This window comes from Somniosus microcephalus, chromosome 13 (genome assembly GCF_052327205.1).
Source record: "Somniosus microcephalus isolate GS21.2 chromosome 13, FLI_Smic_1.0, whole genome shotgun sequence".
Taxonomy (NCBI): domain Eukaryota; kingdom Metazoa; phylum Chordata; class Chondrichthyes; order Squaliformes; family Somniosidae; genus Somniosus; species Somniosus microcephalus.
In genome coordinates, this window is record NC_140999.1 from 57,255,963 (window position 1) to 57,278,434 (window position 22,472).

General features: G+C 44.3%; 1 long non-coding RNA gene across 2 annotated transcripts in view; it reads left to right on the forward strand.

The window, feature by feature from the left end:
* LOC147108341 (uncharacterized) overlaps window positions 1-22,472 on the forward strand; it is a 48,216-nt gene that overhangs the window by 20,144 nt on the left and 5,600 nt on the right. For both annotated transcript variants that reach the window (XR_015080717.1, XR_015080716.1), the window contains 2 exons: window positions 14,036-14,091; window positions 18,570-18,716. This is a non-coding gene — a long non-coding RNA (uncharacterized LOC147108341). The remainder of the gene's footprint in view (window positions 1-14,035; window positions 14,092-18,569; window positions 18,717-22,472) is intronic.

Here is a 22,472-nt window from a genome sequence, read left to right on the forward strand (position 1 = left end):
TCAATCCTTTTTGTAATATGGCGACCAGAATTGTACACGTACTCCCAAGTGTGGTCTAACCAAGGTTCAATACAAACATAACTCCTCTACTTTTCAACTCTATCCCTCGAAGTAATCCCTAGTGCTTGGTTTGCTTTTGTTGTGGCCCATTGAACTGCATCTGAACTTTGATTTGCATATTTGTACTCCCAGATCCCTCTCTGCTCCTCGTTTAGATTCTTTCCTTGCTTCTCCCCACCCACAAACATCACTTATAACCCTGTAGGTCCTGAGACCGTGTTTGCAAGTTGCTAAGCAACAGAGGTACAACATCAATCGTAGGTCTGATTTAAGAGCTTCATCTCGCTGTCAGTCATTTAAAAGCAGGTGACTTACGAGCGAACCCTTCAAAGTATTTAAAATAGCAAACGGGATAGAATCGGTAAATGCGGAACATGACTTCACGCTAAATCGTGACGGTAAGGACAGATCAAACGGTAGATTTAGGGCTGATGTCAGGAAAGCTCTTCTCTGAACAGCAATCAACACGTAGTGGCGAGGCATGAATCGTGGAACCATTTAGGGACCAGTTGGTGTGATGGGGAGTGATTACTGGTACTTTCTGGATGGATAGGCTGGGATGAGCCCCAAGGGCCTTTCTCAGCCGTACGAACAGTTTGCGACGAAGCTAAGCTTTTAACGGCAGATGTCCTAAATTGAGAATACTACACAAGGGCCCATTTGCAGATCTCCCCTTCCAGGTTCATTTTGATCTTTTTATTGTCTATGCAAATGTGGGCTAATTCCCAGCTCCCCCTCCTAATGGAGAGAGTTGGAGATTCAAGGCTAGTGTTGCAGCCCTGTCTCTGATCTGCTCTCCCTTCGACCACAGCTTCCCTTCCGAGATCGTAGAATTAGCTCTTGTATGCCGTGAGTTTAAATGATTACACCAAATAAAATATCCAAATGATTACTATTATACCAGGCACCTAACTTCGTGAAAACGCGCACACCTCTTTCAGCAACTGCACAGTTCTGTTGCATGCAGCAGGGAGACTAGACTGGGCTAGTAGTTAAGTAGATTCAGTAGGAATCGCTATGCTATACCTTACAACAGGGGTCTGATTTGGGCATACACCAGTCAATGAGTCTCCTCTAAATGATTGGCTGTCCACATTTAAGTGGAGGCAGATGTTGCAGTTTGTACTCGGGTTCGTCAGCTGGGAGAGCAGTCTGTCCCCATCCCCCCGGTCAATAGCCAGCCAAAGGGCAAAAGATCAAACGCTAGTTTGGTTGCAGTGATGTGTTCAGATCACAGTTTAGAGGGGGGGAAAAAGCCTGCAATAGCGCCTACACCTAGATTTGTTTTGCTTAACTGATGGGTAAATTTTCGACAAGACTCTGTTCTTTGTGCAAAGCCTCGCTTGATGGGAGACTGGATACGGAGGTCCTTGTGAAGGAGCTGACCTTTGCTGGGATATGGTTCTGATCCCCTCATCTACACTTTCAAGCAGGAACAAACAGTCTGACTGATTCCTTCCCCCTTCTTTTCCCTGGGGAGTGGGAGTTGAGTTTGGGTGTACCGCTGTACATGTTCCCCAGGTTGCAATTAACTAGCACAGTCCATGGATTGAACTGAGATCTTCCTGTTCTATATAGTTCAGCACCACACTGGATGGTACAGCTATCTACTGCATCATCACCTGTTAGAAATGCCTATAGGTTCTACTGCTCACTTATCTCCTGGCTGATTGCAGGGTCTTGTACATCAGGAGTCGCTGTACTTCAAGTAATAGTTAAGCGCTGTGGGGTGTTTAAAAGGCCTGGTAAGGCGCTATGCCACATCACTGACTCACAGACTCTCGTGGCTGTCTAGTCCTGTACAAAATACCCCTGAAGCTGCTGTAACTGATCATTTTGTGCAAAACCTTAATTCACCAGGGCCTAGTTTAGAAGATAAATTCAATAGTTGGCGAGATCTGAATTGGATTTAGTTTATTGTTCGACTTGGCATTCAATGCAGCAGCTCAAAATTCGAGGTGTAACCTAATACACAAACCGTTTCAAGTAGAAAAATGTGCTTCAATCAACGGTAAAGAGATTGAACAGAAGTTTTATTGAATTAAGTTTCTTTGTTAGCTAATATGATTGAGGAGATCAGGAACAGAACATCACCCCAGACCCTCAATCTGCGCTAGTTGTTCAATAACCTGACTGTTCTGTCACAGGGGATTGTTGTACAGATTGTGGCTCGAGGCTCAAGCAGTGGCATTGGGGAAACACCTGGGTCAAAGGTTGCAAAAGATTTGGCAGGGACTACACTGCTGGACTTGTATAAAAAAAGAATGGGACTTCTCCTAACAAAACCCACTGGTAGAGAACACCAGGTAAATGCTACTGGGCTCCAGTATCGAGCCTCATTTGACAGGACAGATTGAATTGACCTTGCGTTAAAGGATTCTGCACTCGCTTTTCCCCTCTTTTTTCCTATTTTTTTTTTTTTTGCCTTTGCTCTTCCTCTCTGATGGCAATTATTGATTACTGGGTTACACATCAGCACCAAATGCGCTCGTCTGTCAAGTAGAAACTCTTCATATGTGACCCTAGACTGTCAGCAGGCTATTCCGCTATGGGCGCATTAGTCCAACCCAATCCTCTTTTCTCGCGCAGACATGGATGCACTATTACGTCTAACTGCAACTTGACCACGATGTATCATCTGGTCGGTTGGAATGCTATAGTGGGAGTGAATGGGGAGAGTTGTTCACTTGAATTCCCAAATTTGGGATGCGACAGGAAAGATTTTTTTAACTTGTTCCTGGCTTTGTGGTGATCTGATTTTCCTTTGTACAAAATTGCCTCCCAAGACCCAATAACTTCCCAACATGGAGTATAACAGCACGTAACAACACATGGCTGTTTCTCTCCGTGCCACCTGCATGGAATTCTAGAGTACAAAACTGGACATTCTCTTCCCATGTTTGAAATCCTAGTATACAAGACCACTTCTTGGTGGTAATTTTCCGATGTGTGTCTCCTGGCAGGTGAAGCTTCCTGCTGGGAGGGCCAAGTCAGGGGAAGGTAATGCACAGCAGGAAGACCGTTGGCAATGCATCTCCAAGCGAATCGGCAGCTCACTTTACACGGCATCCTATTTTTATTTTCCATTGAAGTCGATGGAAAAGGAAATTGGACGCAGGGTAAAGCGGCTGGCGATTTTTCTGAGCGCATTTTGCGCTAATTGCGAAGACTATTTCACTCCTGCGAAGTGCTGGTGCCAGATCCCTCGTATCATTGGGCCCAGAGACCTGAGTCCTCTCTATACCTGCTGCACACAACAATGCAATCATGATGTGCTTCAGCTGATTTGAACCTGCGCACTCGCAGAGCACAACACTTACCCTTAATTTGAATTAAATAAATCCTAAGTCCCATAATGAATTTGGAGCACCTGAGCTGCGATCCCCTTTGAAGTTCCGTTTAAAAAATGTGACACTTGCTGGGTGGTCCCCCTCCTCCACACAAGGCCACCTTTTGTTGCAGGACTGTGGTCTGATTTTCCTTTGTACAAAATTGCTTCCCAAGACCCAACAACTTCCCAACATGGAGTATAACAGCACGGAGCAACACAGCTGTTTCTCTCCGTGCCAACTGCATGGAATTCTAGAGTACAAAATTGGACATTCTCTCCCAATCCTCCAGCATTCAATCTGGGGACACCCTCTTCTGCCACAAGGCATTTTGGCGAAAGAACCAGGCATAGCTCTACAGGCAGCCGTTGAGTATAAAACACACAGGCCATTCAGCTCAATTGGTCTATGCCGGTGTTTATGCTCCACACGAGCCTCCTCCCACCCTTCATCTAACCCTAACCCTATCAGCATATCCTTCTATTCCTTCCTTCCCTCATGTTTATCCAACTTCCCCTTAAATGCATTTATGCTATTTGCCTTGACTACTCCTTGTGGTAGTGTTCACATTCTTGCCAGTCTTTGGGTAACGAAGTTTCTCCTGAATACCTTATGACCTCTAGTTTTGTGCTCCCCCACAATTGGAAACATTTTCTCTACATCTGCCCTTTCATCAGGCCGCCTCTCAGCCTTCTCTTTTCTAGCTAGCAGCCCTTTAACAGATATTGCTCTCTCCAACATGGCTGAAAGATTATCTCTGTACAACTCCTAACACTGATGTGTTGAAGTGCCTGTGGACATTGCTATTATGAGCTGCAAACCTAGGAACTGAGTTGGTCCATTACACTTGCACAATATGCCCATGGTTGTAACTTTACAATAATTGCACCAAGTACAGCTAGTGATTTTAAAAATATTAATCTACTACAAGTGCAAAATGTGAGGTTAAAATGTCTGCAGACTAATCTTGCCTCCCTGCATTTCCTTCATTATTGTGTTCAACTGAATACTTTCAAAAGCACAAGCTGTTCATTCACTTTAAATCTTTGTCTTCAGATTGACTCCCACTGGGTATTTGAATGGTTGAGTCTGGCCTCCCCAACAAAATTCCACATACCCAAAAATGACAGCACATCAAAAGTTCAGTCATGTGGCAAAGAGCCTTAACATCCCAATTTGAACATTACAGAGCAATTTGCTGCTGGCCAGATGAGGACTGTAAGAAGCATCTTAAAAGCTTAAAGCAAACACCCCTCAGACATCTGTATCTCAGTGCTAGGGAAGTGGGACTACTCCCTGTCAATAGAGAACTAATGGCTTCTTCAGAGAGACTATAAATGGTTCTAATGGCCCAGGTGATTAGTGTTGAATAGCCCATTAGCTTGCATGTTAGTTTAGTGAGTTTATACAGTGTAGCTGAATCATCCCAAGTTCCATCCCCACTCATGCAGAGTTAGCTGATTTCAGCCAAGGTAGTAATAGGAGTGCTACCAACAGCCACAATGCCTCCGGGTCAGGGAGCAGAAAAGATGACTCCTAGATTCCTGCTGATCATTATTCAGCAACTCCTGCTGGAAGGTAGTGTGCACAGGCATTGGATGAGGACCAGGTCCAGCTCAGCAGTGCTGCCCTTCCAGGTTGAATGGCCTCCTGTGATTAAACACTGGAGGGCTCATGTGAAGAATAGCCACTGGACAAGTTACTGGAGAGTAATCACTAATGGAACTGTAACCCTGCAGAAGGGCAGAATACTGGAAAAAACATTGTATGAAGGTTTGTGGTCCCTATCTAATGACTCCTGCTGCAAGGTGCACTTCTAGCACAATGGATGTAGAGGGTGTGGTGTATGTGCCTTTAAGAGCCTCCTGTGTACTGTAATGCTGGTAATGGCCACTTGGGCTATATAAGCCTGTATAGTGTCTTGTATCTGTTAGTTCACCTCCAGACTTAAACACCTGTGGAAACCAACTCCCGCATTCTGTGTCTCCATTAACACATGGATACAACAGTGGTGACGAATTGGAAACGGACTTACCTGCAATTCGGCAGCACCTCAAGGAGATCAATTCCTCAGACGAAAGTCGAAAAAAAACACAAGCTGGTGGCAGGTACTGCAATAATCCTTCTGGGCGGCGGGCTGGGGCTCCATCGGCTGGCTCTGCAGCGGGGCCGAGCAGCGAAGACGGAGGCAAACAGACAGAGGGTGGAGCACTCAGGAGACGGCCGGCGCTGCAAAGCAGGTCGGCGTTCGGACCAAGCAGAGGGAGGGAAAAGTCCCAGAGTCCGGCAGGAACGAGTTTCCACCTATTAAATACCTATGTAAATAAAAACCACGGAGAACAGCATTAGCAGCGGCGGGAAAGCGCAGGAGGTGCCATTTTTTTTCTGCGGGAAAGAAAGGAAAGCGCGGGAGGCGCCTTTTTTTTTCAGGATGCCTAAGACTGGCAATATTACTGCTTTTGATAGCGATAGAGGATTGGACCACATGTGGAAAGAGTGGAGGTATATTGCACAGCAAATGAAATAGAGGATGATAAAAAGGCATCAGTACTTCTAAATCTAATGGGTGCAAGGACATACAGGCTGTTACGAAACTTAATCACTCCAGCCAAACTGAAGGACAAGAATTTTATGGAGATTGTTGATACCCTACAGGAGCACTTAAACCCAACACCGCTGCTGATAGCGGAACGATTCAAATTCTTCAGGAGGAATCAGCACAAGAATGAAAGTAATGCTGATTACCTCACCGAATTAAGGAAGCTGTCAAAGCACTGCCAATTTGGGGCAGGACTGGCAGATTCTTAGAGACTGCAGACGAATTTGTCTCAGTGAAGGAACGCAGAAAAGGCTACTTTGAGAAAGATTTGACACTGGACAAGGCTTTCAGTGTGGCTGTATCATACGAAGCAGCCGCAAGAGGAGCTGCAGAGATACAGCAAAAGCCACAGGACTTCGGCCGGCACCCATGAAATGACACACAGGGTTTCGAGAGATGTTATCGCTGCGGCAGATCCACCCATGACCATAGGCACTGCTGGTTCAAGGACAAAGCATGCAGGCAATGCGGAAAGATTGGACACATTGCACGTGTATGCTGATCTGGAAACAAAAAATCCACGGACAAGAAAAAAATCTAAGGGAAAAGTACAAAGGTACAAATGATGACGGACAGGAGCTCCGAAGACCAGAAGAGCAATGCGACTCTGGAAACAAGAGACTAAGCTGTCTCAAATTACATAATGTAATTGCCAAAGATTACCAGACCATTTGGGTTACCCTCACGATAGCAGGGTCCCCAGCTAAAATGGAGCTAGATACAGGATCAACTCTGACCGTCATAAGTCGACGGGATTACGAGCGGTTATTTCCGCATATACCTTTGAAAGACACATCCATTATCTTGCAAACATATACGGGGCAGAAAGTATACCCCAAAGGGAAAATAAGGGTGCCTGTTGTATACAACAGCAAGGAAATACAGAAGTTGTATTTATACGTTCTGCAAGATGGTGGTCCACCGCTGTTGGGATGTGAATGGATCAGGAAGATACATTTAGACTGGCACTCCATTCAGGCACTGATGGTGACCAGTAAGAAAAAAAAAAATGTCATACCTGAATGATTAAAAGACATCTTGGCCAACGCCAAGGAAGTGTTTCAACAGAGGCGTCCTGCCTCAATAAAAGTGGAAGATGCGGCAATTCCCAAGTTTAAGGCCAGGCCAGTGCCATACGCAATTCGTCCAGCAGCCGAGGCAGAGCTGGAGAATTTGGAAAAGGCAGGCGTATTATCCAAGATAGATTGGAGCGAGTGGGCAACGCCCATCATCCCCGGTCATGAAGAAAACGTTGAATAATAAATCTGAAGAACAGAGAAATTCACATCTGTGGGGACTTCAAGGTGACTGTAAACCTGGTTCTTCACACGGTACAGTATCCTCTTCCAAGGAAAGAAGATATTTTTGCCTCACTATCCGGAGGGAAACATTTCACCAAAATTGACTTGGTGCAGGCATATCTACAGGTGGAGGTTGAGGAAGCCTCAAAAGTATCAAGATAAACACAAAGGCCTGTACCAGTACAATCGACTGGTTTTCGGAGTAGCATCAGCTCCAGCTATCTGGCAAAGCTATGGAGCAAGTCCTCCAAGGGATTCCGGGGACTCAATGCTACCTAGACGACATCCTTGTAGCAGGAGAAAATGACAACGAGCACCTTGCCAATTTGGAGCAGGTGCTCACTAGGCTGAGCGAACGGGACCTACGAGTAAATCACCCCAAGTGTGAATTTTTCCAGAAACAAATCATTGTGGCCACATAATTAACTAGGAAGGGTTGCATAAGTCACCTGAGAATTGAAGTGGTTATAAAAGCCCCAGCACCTGTCTCAATTAAGGTCATTCCTGGGATTGATAAACTACTATCAAATTTTTACTGAACTTGTCAACTCTTCTGCACCCTCTTAATGAACTGCTACAGGAGTAATTTGGAAATGGAGTGAAGACTGTAAACGTGCCTTCCATAAATGCAAAGGCTTGATCACATCCAAGGAAGTGTTGGCTCATTACAACCTATCACTGCCAATCAGACTGGCGTGCGATGCATCCCCTTACGGCGTAGGAGCGGTATTATCGCATAGATTCCCTGATGGCTCAGAGCGGCCAATAGCTTTTGCGTCATGCTCATTGAACTCTGAGCGTAACTGTGCCCAGATCGACAGGGAAGCAATCAGCCTGGTATGGGGAGTGAAGAAATTCAACCATTACCTACACTGACAAAAATGTACCTTGTTGACTGACCATCAACCCCTCGTCTCCATATTCAACCCTAAAAAGGGTGTTCCCATTATAACAGCGCAAAGGCTACAGAGGTGGTCCCTTTTTTCCTAGGGGCACACCAATATGACATAGAACACAAAGGATCAAAACCGCATGGGAATGCTGACGGTTTATCGCGCCTACCGTTGCCAATGGTAGAGGCACCTACAGTAGACCCAGTGGAGATGTTCCACTCAACCATAGTGGAATGTCTACCAGTAACAAATTCTGCCATTGAAAAGGAAATGAGATGACCCAACTCTCGAGTCTATGACTTAACGGTGAAGGGATGGCCAGCACATGGCGAACCTGTTGCCAGCATTCTCGCAAAGAAGAGAACAGCTGTCAGTGTGCGGAGGAACCTTGATGTGTGGATCCAGAGTGGTGATTCCACCCAAACTCCAGGATAAAGTGCTAAAGGAGCTTCATGAGGGGCAGCTGGGTGGAGTGAAAATGAAGAACCTAGCCAGAGCGTTTGTGGTGGCCAGGTATCGATGGAGACATTGAAGAAATGACCAAGGGCTGTAGGATGCCAGAAGGTCCAAAACGCCCCACCACAAGCCCCTCTACATCCATGGGAGTGGCCCTCATCTCCATAGCAAAGGGTACATTGACTTTTTGCTGGTCCATTTATGGATTCCATGTTCTTAATCGCAGTTGATGCACACTCCAAGTGGCCGGAGGTAATAAAGATGTCCTCCACCCCCCACGGAAAAAACCATCACCGTATTAAGGACCATATTTGCCAGGAATGGGCTGCCTGAACAGATCTGTTCTGATAATGGACCACAATTTGTGTCCGAAGAATTCAGGAAGTTCTTTTATTTATTTAAAAAAAAAAAAAAAAAAAAAAAATGGGGTTAAGCACTACATGTCTGCCCCATACCATCCCGCCACCAATGGATTGGCTGAAAGATTTGTCCAGACCTTCAAGAAGGCCATGAAGGCTATGGGTAATGAAGACCTAAATCTGCAGCATAAGGTAGGTAACTTCTTGTTTGCATACAGGAATGCAACACGTGGTTAGAAACCAAACTCCCGCCATGATCTTCAATAGAAGCCTAAGATGCTGGCTGGATTTGATCAAGCCAAACATCAGAAGGGACATAGAGAACCAGCAATTTCAAGGCATGAATGAAAGGTCAACGAGAACCTTCCAGGTAGGTCAACAAGTTTTGGCCCGGGACTACTGTACCGAGAAATGGCAGCCTGGAACTATTTGCACACGACTAGGACCGCTGATGTGTATACCGTAGACATTGGCGAAAGCATAATAAGGCGCCATGCTGACCAGATCATAGTCATCTGAAAAGGGACAACCTACACCACAACTCTATACGCCTAATGAAGTAGAGATACCCATAGTATCTACCTCCGATCCGGTGATACTGGAACCACATGAACCTGACACTGGCATTCAAGCCGAATCGACCTTGCCAAAAGAACCTTGCCAAAAGAACCTACTACACCACCGAGGCGTTATCCGGACCGAGTCAGGAAGCCTCCAGAGAGACTGACTTATAATTGATTAACGGCAGCAAATGTGTAGATTATTGTTCTTGTAACATGTTAATGATTACTTAATGTTATGTACTGGTTGTCTAAGGGGAGGAATTGTAGTGTATGTGCCTTTTAAGAGCCCCGTGTGTACTGTAATGGCCACTCAGGCTATATAAGCCTGTATAGTGTCTTGTATCTGTTAGTTCACCTCCAGACTTTGTTCAGTAAACACCTGTGAAACCAACTCCTGCATTCCGTGTCTCCATTAACACATGGATACAACAGAGGGGATCAAGTGCAGTTTTGATGCTGTCTGTAGTCGAATAGCCCACTGACACTCGCTGGTTTAAGAATAGCCACTTGTGTGGGGTGCCAGAGGATAATTGGAACTTTACCTGAGCATGAGTCAGCATCTTCTGGAGATAGAGGACGGTGAGGAAGGAGACTAAAAGTGAAAGCAAGTTGCAAGCCTTTGATTTTTAATAACAGAAAATGCTGGAAAAACTCAGCAGGTCAGGCAACATCCGTGGAGAGAAATTTGAGTTGACGTTTCGGGTCGAACCCTTCAAAACTGGAAAAAGGAATTGGATCAAAGGCAGGGCTGCGATCGGACCAAAGAAGTGAAAGAAACGAGCTAGAAAAGATGGTAATAGGCTGAGATTAGGTGTAAAGTGTACTGGCAGGGCAAGAGATAGCTGCCAGGTGTGAGCAACAAAAGGAAAGGTGGTGGGGGAGAGGAGTGGAAAAATTGCAAGAAAGTGTAATGGGGCCGAGGTTATGATCTGAAATTGTTGAACTCGATATTGATCCACTTGTAGTAGAGCGGGAATTAAATTCAGAAAAATGCTGAAATAAATATCAACCCAGAAATTCCACGCCTAGGAATTCCTGCTTTGTGTTTCCATTGTTACTCAAATAGGAAGTGGGGGTAATTTTCATACTTTGCTCTGAGGAAACTTGTCTGAGGGGAGTGCTTGTCAGATATTTGGGGACGCTTGTGCTTGACACGAAACCATTTATTGTCCTGAGGATATTCAGCACTGAGGGTTAAGCCACCCAATACCTAATTGCCTTATTCCTACCTAATGACCTGTTGATCAATGCATGGCTGTAACAGGATTATCTCAAAGATCTAACACTGCACCCATCTCAGTTTGCCCAGAGGATCAGGACATGGTCAATCGATGCTGTACTCTGGGATCTTCAGACAAGCATTGATATTAGTCCTGCATTTTTTAAAATATTTCAAGCACCTTCTAAACCACTTGCAGCTAGTTGAGTCTGTTAAATGTCAACATGTCCGGTGCCTGACAGGACTACCTCCTGATTGTTGTCCTTGCCTACATAATTTCACTTTTTTAATTCATTCTCTGGATGTGGATGTCACTGGCAAAGCCAGCCTTTATTGCCCATCCTTAATTTTCCTTGAAGGTGGTAGTGAGCCATTGCCTTGAACTGTTGGAGTATGTGTAGTGAAGATACTCCCACAGTGCTGTATTAGCCCAAGCCTGAATGTTGTCCAGGTCTTGCATGCAAGCACAGACTACATTATCTGAGGAGTTGCAAATGGAACTGAACACTAACCAGTGAGCATTTCTCCTTTTTACGATGCTCCTTTTTAAAACCTATACCTTTGACCAAGCTTTTGATCACCTGTCCTAATCTCCTTGTGGCTTGATGTCAAATTTTGTATAATAACTTAACTATGAATGCCTTGATGTTTTACTACATTAAAGGCACTATATAAATGCAAGTAATTAAAATTAGAGCTAGGTCATTTAGGAGGGAAATTGGGAATCATTTTTTCATGCAAAAATAGTAGAAATCTGGAATTGTCTGCTCCAGAAGGCTATGGATGCTGGGACAATTGGAGCTTTGAAGACTGATCAATAGATTTTTGTTGTATTGAAGGATTATGAAGTTAAGGTGGGTAAATGGAGTCTAACTCTGCCCTCTTGAGCATCCCTGATTTATAATCACTCAACCATTGGTGGCTGTGCCTTCAGCTGCCTAGGCCCTAAGCTCTGGAATTCCCTCCCTAAACCTCTCTGCCTCTCTTTCCTCCTTTAAGATGCTCCTTAAAACCTACCTCTTTGACCAAGCTTTTGCTCACCTGCCCTAATCCCTCGTGTTGCTTGGTGTCAAATTTTGTGTATTAACTTACATATGAATGCCATTGGATATTTTACAAAGTTAAAAGTGCTATATAAATACTTGATGTTGTTTGGCAGAGCAGGCTTGAGGGGCTGAATGGCCTCTTCCTGTCCATATGTTTACACTTGACAGTGGGAGGCCTGAGCATCAACAGTCAGTGGTACTCTATAGTTTGCCTGTCTCCTTGCACAGATCCTATTGCAATAGTGCCAGCATTCGGAGTGTTAATCCTACCTCGTCCTCTGGCGGACTTGATGTTGTTTCCACCTTTCAGCTGCGACATTGAAAAGCTGAATAGCTTTTTATGTGCTGTGTGGGAGCAGCTGTGTCCTGCACATTAGGAAATGGTTGAAACCATAGCCATCTAGTAAAAGACTCATTACAGCAAATCACAATGCAACTCCATAGCCACCATATTATCCAGGAACACTTGTTATTCATTGAGTATTTTCTGTTTAGGACAAACTATTATTTGTCAGACAGAATTTATGTTGACTAGATTTACAAGTATGGCTGTTGGGTGAAATCTATTCACCCACTTTCTGGCTTTATTCTGTTAATTTTACTCTTGTGTGAATATCTGTTATCTACATGCACGTTAATTATTTTCCACAGAAATCAAGTAGCATCTTTTCAAACCACCATTAGAGGCCATAGTTTGTCATTACTACCTTGCCCTCGATCTCATTCCCTAAATCTGAACACCCTGCTGCACTCCCCTTCTGCTTACAAAAAGCACAAATGTCAGGAAAAAGTGATTGGATCCTGATCGCCAGGTCGCTGCCCCATTTACACTTGAAGTTTGCAGAGATTTCCTGGGGCCAGAGATTGGCCTGTGCCTGAAGTTGGAGCAATGCTGATCGGGAGGTCAATACAGTAACTCAATTAGATTCCAGTTCATAATGCTCTAACCATATTCTGTGTATAAAACATTTGAGCTCCTCAATTACATTTCAGTCTGTAACTCCACTCCCAAGTAAAACCATTTGAATATAAAAGGAATAAATCCCACTGTTTTAGTGCCACAACACATGCTGAGCTTTAAATGTCACATCCCTCCATGCATAGTGCACACGGTACTTGCTTTCCTAACAATAGCTGAAGGGTCATAAGATGAGCAGGAGCACTGATTTTCTTGCTCAGCCAGGGGTACTGAGGCTAATAGTAGCAACCCAACTGCAAGCTGAACATTGAAAGGACCACCTTGCTTTGTGGAGCTCAGTTCTGTACTGGGCAGTGCACTTGGTTCCTGATGGCTCAATTGGTGCCAATTAAGGGCTCCATGTAAAACATTGCAATTAACATGCTCAACTCCTGGTTTTTTTTATGTAGGCTGATACTCACTCCAGTGCAGTAATGAGAGGCTGTTGTGTACTGGTCAGAGATCCCATCCTTCAGATGCAATGTTAAACTGAGGCCCTGTCTACTTGTCCTGGTGCTTTGCTGCCTGTTCTGGTGCTTCTATGTATGTTAAAGATTCTAGGGCACTATTTGAAGAGGACCAGGGACTGAGTTCTCCCAGGAAGGAAGAAACCCCAGACAAAGTTATCCATCTCCTTGCTGTTCCATGTAAATTGGTGAGCAGTTCTGGTGTGCTTTGGCACAAAACATTAAAACCATTTTATTATTTTAAAATACATGAATGGGTTGTCCCGTCACCTGATTACTTTCATTGTCAATGTCAGTGCTGATTTTAAAAGGGGGGTAGTAAATACTGCTACATAGTCTGTCTGCCTTGCACTCTTTATCAAACACTTAGATGGTGTATTCCAAGACATGACGACATTTATTTAAAAAAAAAAAAACACAATACTTAATGGAAAATGTGGCTGAATTCAAATGACTGGTAAAAGAACTACCAGGAATGGTAGTCACTGTCACTAGGCTTGGATACTTCAGACTCCTCACTATTGTATGTTACTGTTCCTGCCTTACTGACCGCTTTAGTTTTGTTTCCCTCTGGCAGTCCCAATAAATCTTCATGCAAAACAGATTTGCTGGGCATCTGGTTTCCAGGGTCAACTTGAGGCCCCCTTTTCTATTTTGAACGAGTGCCATCAGCTGGCATGGCCCCCTGCCAGCTGTGCCAGGCTTTGGGTGCTTTTACACTGCAGTTCTGTTTTCGGGAGAGTGATCCTACACTAACTTCTCCTGTGCTCTTCTACCCCATTTAGTTCCTTACCCAGCAGAAGTGGAGTTGTTGAATACAGTGGTCAGTTGCTGGAATGAGGTAGGTTGTGTAGTTTGCATTTCCAGCTGACTGGAGGAATTATCCATAGATGTACTATTAGCTTTGATTCCAGCTTTATTTCCAGATTTAAACTGAATTCCAATTGTCAAACTGCTATAGTGGGGCTTAAACTTGTGTCCTCTGGATGATTAGTCCAGTGACACATACTCACTACTGTACCCTGAATAATGTATACACAACTGCACCCTGACAGTAGTGATACTTGTTACTGTACTAGTCATTTTGCAGTGCTGATTCCTGGAACTGCAATATGGCAACATGCAGGCAGTATATTCTATCCCAGTCACTACAACACAACCTTATCTCCAAGCTACATTGCTGTAAAATTCATTGGCTGGCAGGAGTGCACAGGGTGTTCTAAACTGGATTAGAAACTCCTATTGGGTCAAGGCCATGTCCTACCACTCGCACAACACAACGAATGAATAAATCAACACCCTTTAAGTAATATTTTAGGTATTTTATAAAGATAATTGCAAGCGGTAACATTTTTAAAATCCATATCGCATTCTATTTGGCAAGAGTACAGGAAAAACAGGCCACAAATAGTTAACCACTGCTTTTCTCTTGCCCAAACTGACCTTGAATCTATTTTGCACCAAGAAAGCTTAAAGAAAAATACTTATTGTTATAGCAAGCTTGTATTTAAGTGATCCTCTTTGTGCAGCTATGGTTGAAAGCTCTGAGGCAACCTAAAAGAAATAATTCAGCCCCAGTCTTTATCATCCTCCTTCAAAATTATCAAAAGGTAATGTCAACCAGCAGAATATGGGACCCCTTCAGTGGAGAAGGGGAAAGAAGGATAGAAAGACATGAATTTATACAGCACCTTGTTACACCTTTTAAACATCTCAAGAGCCACATGTATACCTTGAATTCCAATCCTGTGCGGTGACTGTTGCGTGGGCTGAGCTGGCAGCCATTTTGAACACAAGATCCCAAAAACCTCAATCAACCAGTTAATCTTTTGAGGGGAGGAATGTTGGCCAGGGCAGATGGGGCCTTGGTTTAACCCTTGATACTGCCCTGGTGCATTAGTTTAGATTCTGTGCTCATGCCCTGGAATGGAACTTAAATGCACAACCTTCTGTCTCAGAAACCGAGTGCTACTAACTGAGCCAAGCTGACGCTGCAGAACAGACTTTTGGGCTTTGGCTTTTCCTTCACAGCAGAAAGTTTTGTTTGATTCCAGCCTTTACTTTTCTTCCTTCCCTTTAGTTAATTTACAGGGTTTTTTTCTGTGTTTTAAGGCACTTCTACTTATTCAGAGAATGACCTCTGTGGCACTCCACTTTCCTACTGCATGTCGGGGGTTGGTTTACACCCGGGGCCATGCTGTGACCCAGAGTGCAAATGTCTAGAACCATTTACCATGTTCACTTCATTGAAACTAGTGGCTTTAAACTGATTGCACTTCTGCATATGCTTAATGATTTCAGCCTACTCCTAAATTCCTCTAGCAACCTCTTAATCCTCTTGTGCATGAGAACATTCATATCTCAACCAGCCTTTGATCTTGCCCTATTTCCCCTCACTATCTTCTTCCTGTCTGCCCCAAACCCTCCACCTTGAGTAAAAATATTACCTCCCAGCTCCCTTTCTAACATCTGGCCTTCTACTGCCATCATCCCATTGCTTCCCTCAGCTGATTCAACAGCTTCATTGCCTCTGCTGTTGACGTGCTCAAGCCTGCCAGGCTCCCACTTCTGTTGCTCTTGCTGTTACAACACCTACCTTTGCATTTCAAATCGGAGGCTGAAAGTTCAATTACATATAGTGCACGGCTGGCCTGGCTGTCCGAGGCCAAACTAGCTCGACCATCTGGAAAAACTAATAACCTCTTCCTCTCTGCAAACAAACCATTCTATTACTCCCTGAAGCATCCTGGATGACCAGGAAAATCCCAGACTTCTCAATTACAAACTACCTTTGAGCTCCCCTCCCAAGCCCCAGTAACCCCTCCTGATAGCCATGAGGCGCTCATGAATTTCTTTGCCTAAAAAATTGAAGTTATCCACTGAACTGAGCTTCGCCAACAGCATGCTACCATATTTAGTGAAAATCAGTACTTTGAGCAGAGCCAAGCAGAAATAGCAGCAAAATGCCAAAGTTCTAAGGCTCGCTATACTGACAAACACAACCTTCAGTAGCCCCACGCAAAATGGCCTCCGTGTGGTATTCACCTCTGGTATAATTTGCAGCAACTCTGATTGCCACTCATAGTGGTAATTTATTTGGGGCTGAAATGGAGGGGAATGGCGCTCCAGACAGTCCTAGCGAGTGGAGACTGGAGCTCCAGCTCTGAATTCTGGCTTGATATCCAGCCGGATACGTGTGGGTGGCCCACCCCTCATTGAATGGGCTGTAGAAGCCCATAAAACCCTCCCTCTATCAACTGGTATGAAGATGGTTATGACCATGGCAGGAGTGATCACATTGGTCAGACTGATGATCTGTCTACGAATCATTTCACTGTTCTCTGGGGATTCTAAGTGTTTAAGATGCGCTTAAAAGGGCAATTCTGTGGGGTTAAATTTCGTCAGGGCTTCTCCCGCTCTGTGTAAATACCGTCATTATGGCGGTGGCGTGGGAGAAACTCCGGAGGAAATTCACCGAGATTTGGCCAAAGGTCTTGGAAGAGCAACTTCAGGGCCTGGGTATTGTTACACTGGATCAACAGCGAGCAGACAGTTGGTTGTAGAGTTCCTTGGATGTTGCCCCAATACGATGCTTCTGCTTTACTGATTCTCGGGGCATCCCTCCTGCTCCTGTTTACCTCATTGCCTATCCTTAAACCGTCTCTGTTCTATAGAATTAGTATCACATTTCAGGTGTGGATTAACATCCACCAAGAACCCCCACCCCAGGGAATGCTGCCCTAAACTGTTCTTTTTCTGATACATTTACTTGCAGTCTTGTGGCTAAGGTGGAAGTTCAAGATCCCATGGTGGTATTTGAAGAGTAGGCAGTTCTCCCAACAACATCCCCAATAATTACATTTCCCAACCAAAAATGGATTAGCTTGTCGTTTACTCATTTAGTGGATCTTGCTGTGCTGAATGACTCCTGATATTACTTGTATAATGGTAATTGCACTTCACAATTCATTGCGTGTGAAGTGATTCCTAAATAAACCTTTTGCTCAAAAGAAATTCTGTGCTCCGTGTTGTGATCTTGTCCGTACGCTGGGTTAGTCTGCATTGAACAGGCTTAAGTGGCTTAGTGTTAATACAGTATTTACTGTTGCTATGCTATTAATGGGGTCTCTCTGCTTGCTACAGATATTTCTGCTGAAGAATTTGTTTAAAAACAAGCACTCATCACTGCCTTGCAGCCTGGTCAATTTCGGGAAATTACAGTGCAAGGAACTGTGGGGGGGCGGGATCACACTTTATTGCTTTATAGCCGCTTGTGTCTTAGAATCATAGCAACATACAGCACAGGAAGCTGCCATTCGGCCCATGCTGAATTTCTGTTCTCTGTTCCCCTGATTTTTCCTTCTCGCCCTCTGATGCCTTGTCTGAGACGATTCTTCGTGTGAGCCCACTGTTTCTTCGAGTTACTTGATTGTGGAGGGTACCATAGCCAAGCCTGATTCAGATGATATCTGTAAAGGCATGCGGTTTGTGGGATGTTGTGTGCAAATTGGCTGCCATTTCCCCTACATTACAGATGTGACTACACTTCAAAAGCTACTTCATTGGCTCTAAAGGGCTTTTGGACATCTTGAGGTTGTGAAAGGCACTATATAAATGCAAGCTTTCTTTCTGATGGGGAACTGAGCTTTCAAAATGGGTATCCTAGTGACCCTGCTCTGAACCTTTCCAGGACACCCCCGCCGCTCCCCCCCCCCCCCCAACCACCATGGGAGGGGACCAAACTGGGACACCCTATTTCAAACAAGTAGGGGGAAGCCTGTTTAATTTCTTTTTGCCCTTTACCCATTTGTATCCCTCAAATTAGCCTGTGGTTACAATAAGCTAACATGGCACAGACTTGGAATAAACTTGGACATTTCTGGTCTCTATGGCTCAATACTACACTTGTGCTGAAATTTTGATTGAACTGTAGAACTCTGCATCCTAGGACTGAATTAAAATCAATCCAGTCTCTCTTTTTTGTTGCTGCATAGATGACATTTATTTGATGTTTGGTAGGTGTGTTTTGTACTGCTAAGATTTTTTTTGAACCTTTGATTTGTCATAACCCTGTCAATGGCTTGATTTAGTCTGTGCATCTGGTGTCTGAACCTTGACTGGGTTGGAGTGGTTCTGTGACAAGGCACTGCATACTAGAGCATTAATTGTCTTTCTTTCTCTTCACTGTCATTGTCTGTCTCGCCCTCTGTCTAATCTCTGACTGTCCTGCTCTCTGCTTTCTTTCTTATCTGTCTCTTTCTAACTTTGCTTTTTGCTCCCTCTTGCCCTTTCCCTCAATCTCTCTCAATTTGCTTGCAGAGACTGAACAATTCTCGAACATTTATTTTACTAAAAGGAAATAACATTCCCATAGCAACTGCCAATGCCAGAAGTAACCTTGGGCACAGGATGTTCGTGGAAGAAGGGAGACCACCCTGCAACATGGTGAAATGAACTAGAGACAAGGTAATGATTCGACATCGGTTAGGGTTTAAGTGCTGGGTACTGTTTCAGATTAAAACTGCACAATGAAAAAAATATTAAACTGCTGCATTTGCAATCTGCCACTGTTCATGCTGTGACACATTTTGTATGACGAATAATGTAAGCAACAGGTTTGTGGGAGATAAAGCCGCTTTAAGAAGCACTGTCTGGCTTTTGCTGAAGTGCAGGGACAGAATCCAAGGCTGTTCACCATTTCTGTGGCAGAGTTCAGCTTTTAAATAATGTTTGAAGGCTGATTTTCTCTGATGGATGGTTTAGGGAATGTTATGCAGATCCTCCTGATTCCTCAATCTGGGCAACTTTTAAGGGTTGGCTTTTTTGCCAAGTCAAAAGCTAGATGAGGGCAGAATGGCTGCACTGCAGGGTGTGGGAAGAGCAATGTGATGGGGCAGTGTAGGGTGAGATGAGGGATGGGGCAAAGATGAGGGTGAAGTGGGACATGGCAGGGGTTGGGAATAGGGGAGGGGCAGTGGGTAGGGTGCAGTAGGGCAGGAGTGGGATAGGGACTTGAATACCAAGATGCATTTCTGTCCACGGATGTTGCCTGACCTGAGTTTTTCCAGCATTTTCTGTTTTGCATTTTACCAACATTTAGGCTGTGAAGTTACTCCAGGGAACACCAGCTAACTCAAATTCTGCAGCGAGGACTGTTCATGAAGGACTTAAAGCATTTACAATAAAATAGTGCAGAGGAAGGAGTTCCAGATGAATTCATTAAGCTAATATCCCACAGCCTAAATTCAAGGCCCAAATGTCCTGTTTACATTAACAATTTCTACACTCTCTCTCTCTCTCAAGTGCCCCATCCAGAATGGATGGGGTGTGACCCAGGGTACTGCAAAACTAAACTAATCATCAGTCTTGCAGGTGCTTGACTGGTTGGCACTTTGCTTGGAGAGTAGGTGAATGGTGATTGACAAGGGTGGGTGAAATCAGTTGTGCCTGGTTTCCTAGTGTGGACTGCAACACACATTGCTAGTTCCTGCAGGTGACACTGTTCAATGCAATTGCTTTCACCTTTCAGATGTGGGCTCATCAGTTATTCAAAAAATGTTTGATTGGTGATGTGAGGATTGTTGAGTGTCATTGACCCAGTGTTCAGTGCCTGACTCTGCCCCTTCTTTTGATGACTTCTTTCAAGGTTCAGTCAGACCATTGCTTACAACAGCAAGAGATCAGGAGGGGCAGATGGGAAACCCGCCAGAATGTGGATGCCTGTACATCGCAGGATACACTTTCCAAATGTATCCTTCCAGTGGACAACCTAACCCACTGGGATCCATAAGTGGGAAATTGTGGGTACACTCATTAGATAGAAAACAATGGGTTGCACACCTGTAATTATGCCATGTACCCCCAAAGTGGTGGGTTTGGGGGGGGAAAGCAAGGGCTACTTGCGAGTGGGCATTCATAACATTTACCCTCACCTATCAAATTTACAGCTGCAGTGCAGGACACCTCTGGCACAGATGGTCCCTGTTGCAAGCTGCAGACTGGGTACACAAGCAGAGTACCCAAGCCATTATGTGCAACATGGCAGGTCAGTGGTAGCACTCTTGCCTCTGTCATAAGTTATTGGGTTCAAGCTCCACTCCACAGCTCTAATCCAGGCTGGTGCTTCAGCGCAGTACTGAGAGCTGCATTGAAGGTGCTGTCTTTCAGATGACTCACTAATCCAAGGCCCTGTCTGCCTGCTCTAGTGGATGTAAAAAAAAAACATGGCACTATTTGAAGAGCACAGGGTAAAAACCAACAGGCTTGGATACGAGGTGCTCCACAGTTGAGTATTGCTGGTAAGGCTTGCAAATGAAGAATGGCTTGAGATATTCACATTGAAGCAGAGATGGGTAAAGACTCTTGGGATATGAGCAACTAGGTATTTATTGCCCTTCTCTAGTAGTGTGGAACAGTTGCATGCAAGTCAAACAGATTAGTGAAGGCTGATTTCCTTCCCTGTGAACCAGTTCTCCTCTTACAACCAATTACCAGATTTATTGAATTCAATGTGAACTTGTAACCTCTGGGTTACTAGGTTAGTAGTGTGACCATCAAACCCTTAATGGATGTTTTTAAAATTAGGAAGGGGTTTGATGGTGAATAAAGGACTTTCCTGTGGTTGGAGTCTGAGGTCACTAATTAAAGAAAAAAAAAATTATTTGGGGAATGAGGAGAAATTTCTTTATGCAGAGAAACTACGATGGTATGAGGTGCGAGTTGGGTAGGATTGATTGGGGAATGTTATTCAAAGGGTTGACGGTGGGTAGGCAATGGCAAACATTCAAAGATCGCATGGATGAACTACAAAATTTGTTCATCCTTGTTTGGCACAAAAATAAAACAAAAAAAGTGACCACTGTGGCTAAAGGGAAATTGGGGATAGCATAAGATTCAAGGAGAGGACATCTAAATTGGCCAGATAAAGCAGTAAACCTGAAGATTGGGAGCAGTTTAGGATTCAACAAAGGAGGACAAAGGGATTAATTAAGAGGGTGAAAATAGTGAGAGTAAGCTTGCAGGGAACATAAACTGACTAAAAGCTTTTATAGATATGTGAAGAGAAAAAGATTGGTGAAGTAAAGTGTAGGTCCCTTGCAGTCAGAATCAGGGGAATTTATAATGGGGAACAAAAATGGCAGCCAATTAAATACATACTTTGGTTCTGTCTTCAAAAAGGAGGACACAAATAACCTCCCAGAGATGCTGGGAACATAGGGTCTAATGAGAGGGAGGAACTGAATGAAATTAGTATTTGTAGGGAAATGGTGTTAGGGAAATTGACTGGATTGAAGGCCGATAAATCCCCAGGGCCTGATAATCTACATCCTAGGGTACTTAAGGAAGTGGCCCTAGAAATAATAGATGCATTGCTGGTCATCTTCCAAAATTCTATAGACTCACAGTTCCCATGGATTGGAGGGTAGCTAATGTTACCCCACTGTTTCAAAAAAAGGTGGTAGAGAGAAACTGGGGAATTATAGACTGGTAAGCCTGACTGCAGTAGTGGGGGAAAATGCTAGAATCCATTTAAAGATGTAATGGCAGAGCACTTGGAAAACAGTGACAGATCAGACAAAGTCAACATGGATTTACAAAAGGTAAATCGTGCTGGAGTAATCTACTGGAATTTTGAGGATGTAACTGGTAGAATAGGTAAGGAAGAACCAGTGTATTTGGACTTTCAGAAGGCTTTCGATAAGGTCCCGCATAAGAGATTAGCGTGTAAAGTTAAGGCACATGGGATTGGGGGCAAGGTACTGACTTGGATAGAGAACTGGTTGGCAGACAGGAAGCAAAGAGTTGGAATAAACTGGTCTCTTTCCGAGTGGTGGGCAGTGACTAGTTGGGTACCGCAGGGATCGGTCCTAGGACCCCAGCTATTCGCAATATATGTTAATGATCTAGACGAGGGAAGTTTGCAGACGACAAAGGTGGGTGGGTGTGTGTGCTGTGAGGAGGATGCAGGGAAACTCCAGTATGATTTGGGCAGATGCATGGCAAATGCAGTATAATGTGGATAAATGCAAGGTTATCCACTTTGGTGGCAAAAACAGGAAGGCAGATTATTATCTGAACGGCAAGAGATTGGGAGAAGGGGAAGTGCAACAACACCTTGGTGTCCTTGTGCACCAGTCGCTGAAGGTAAGCACACAGGTGCAGCAGGCAGTTAAGGCAAATGGTATGTTGGCCTTCATAGCGAGAGGATTATAGTACAGGAGC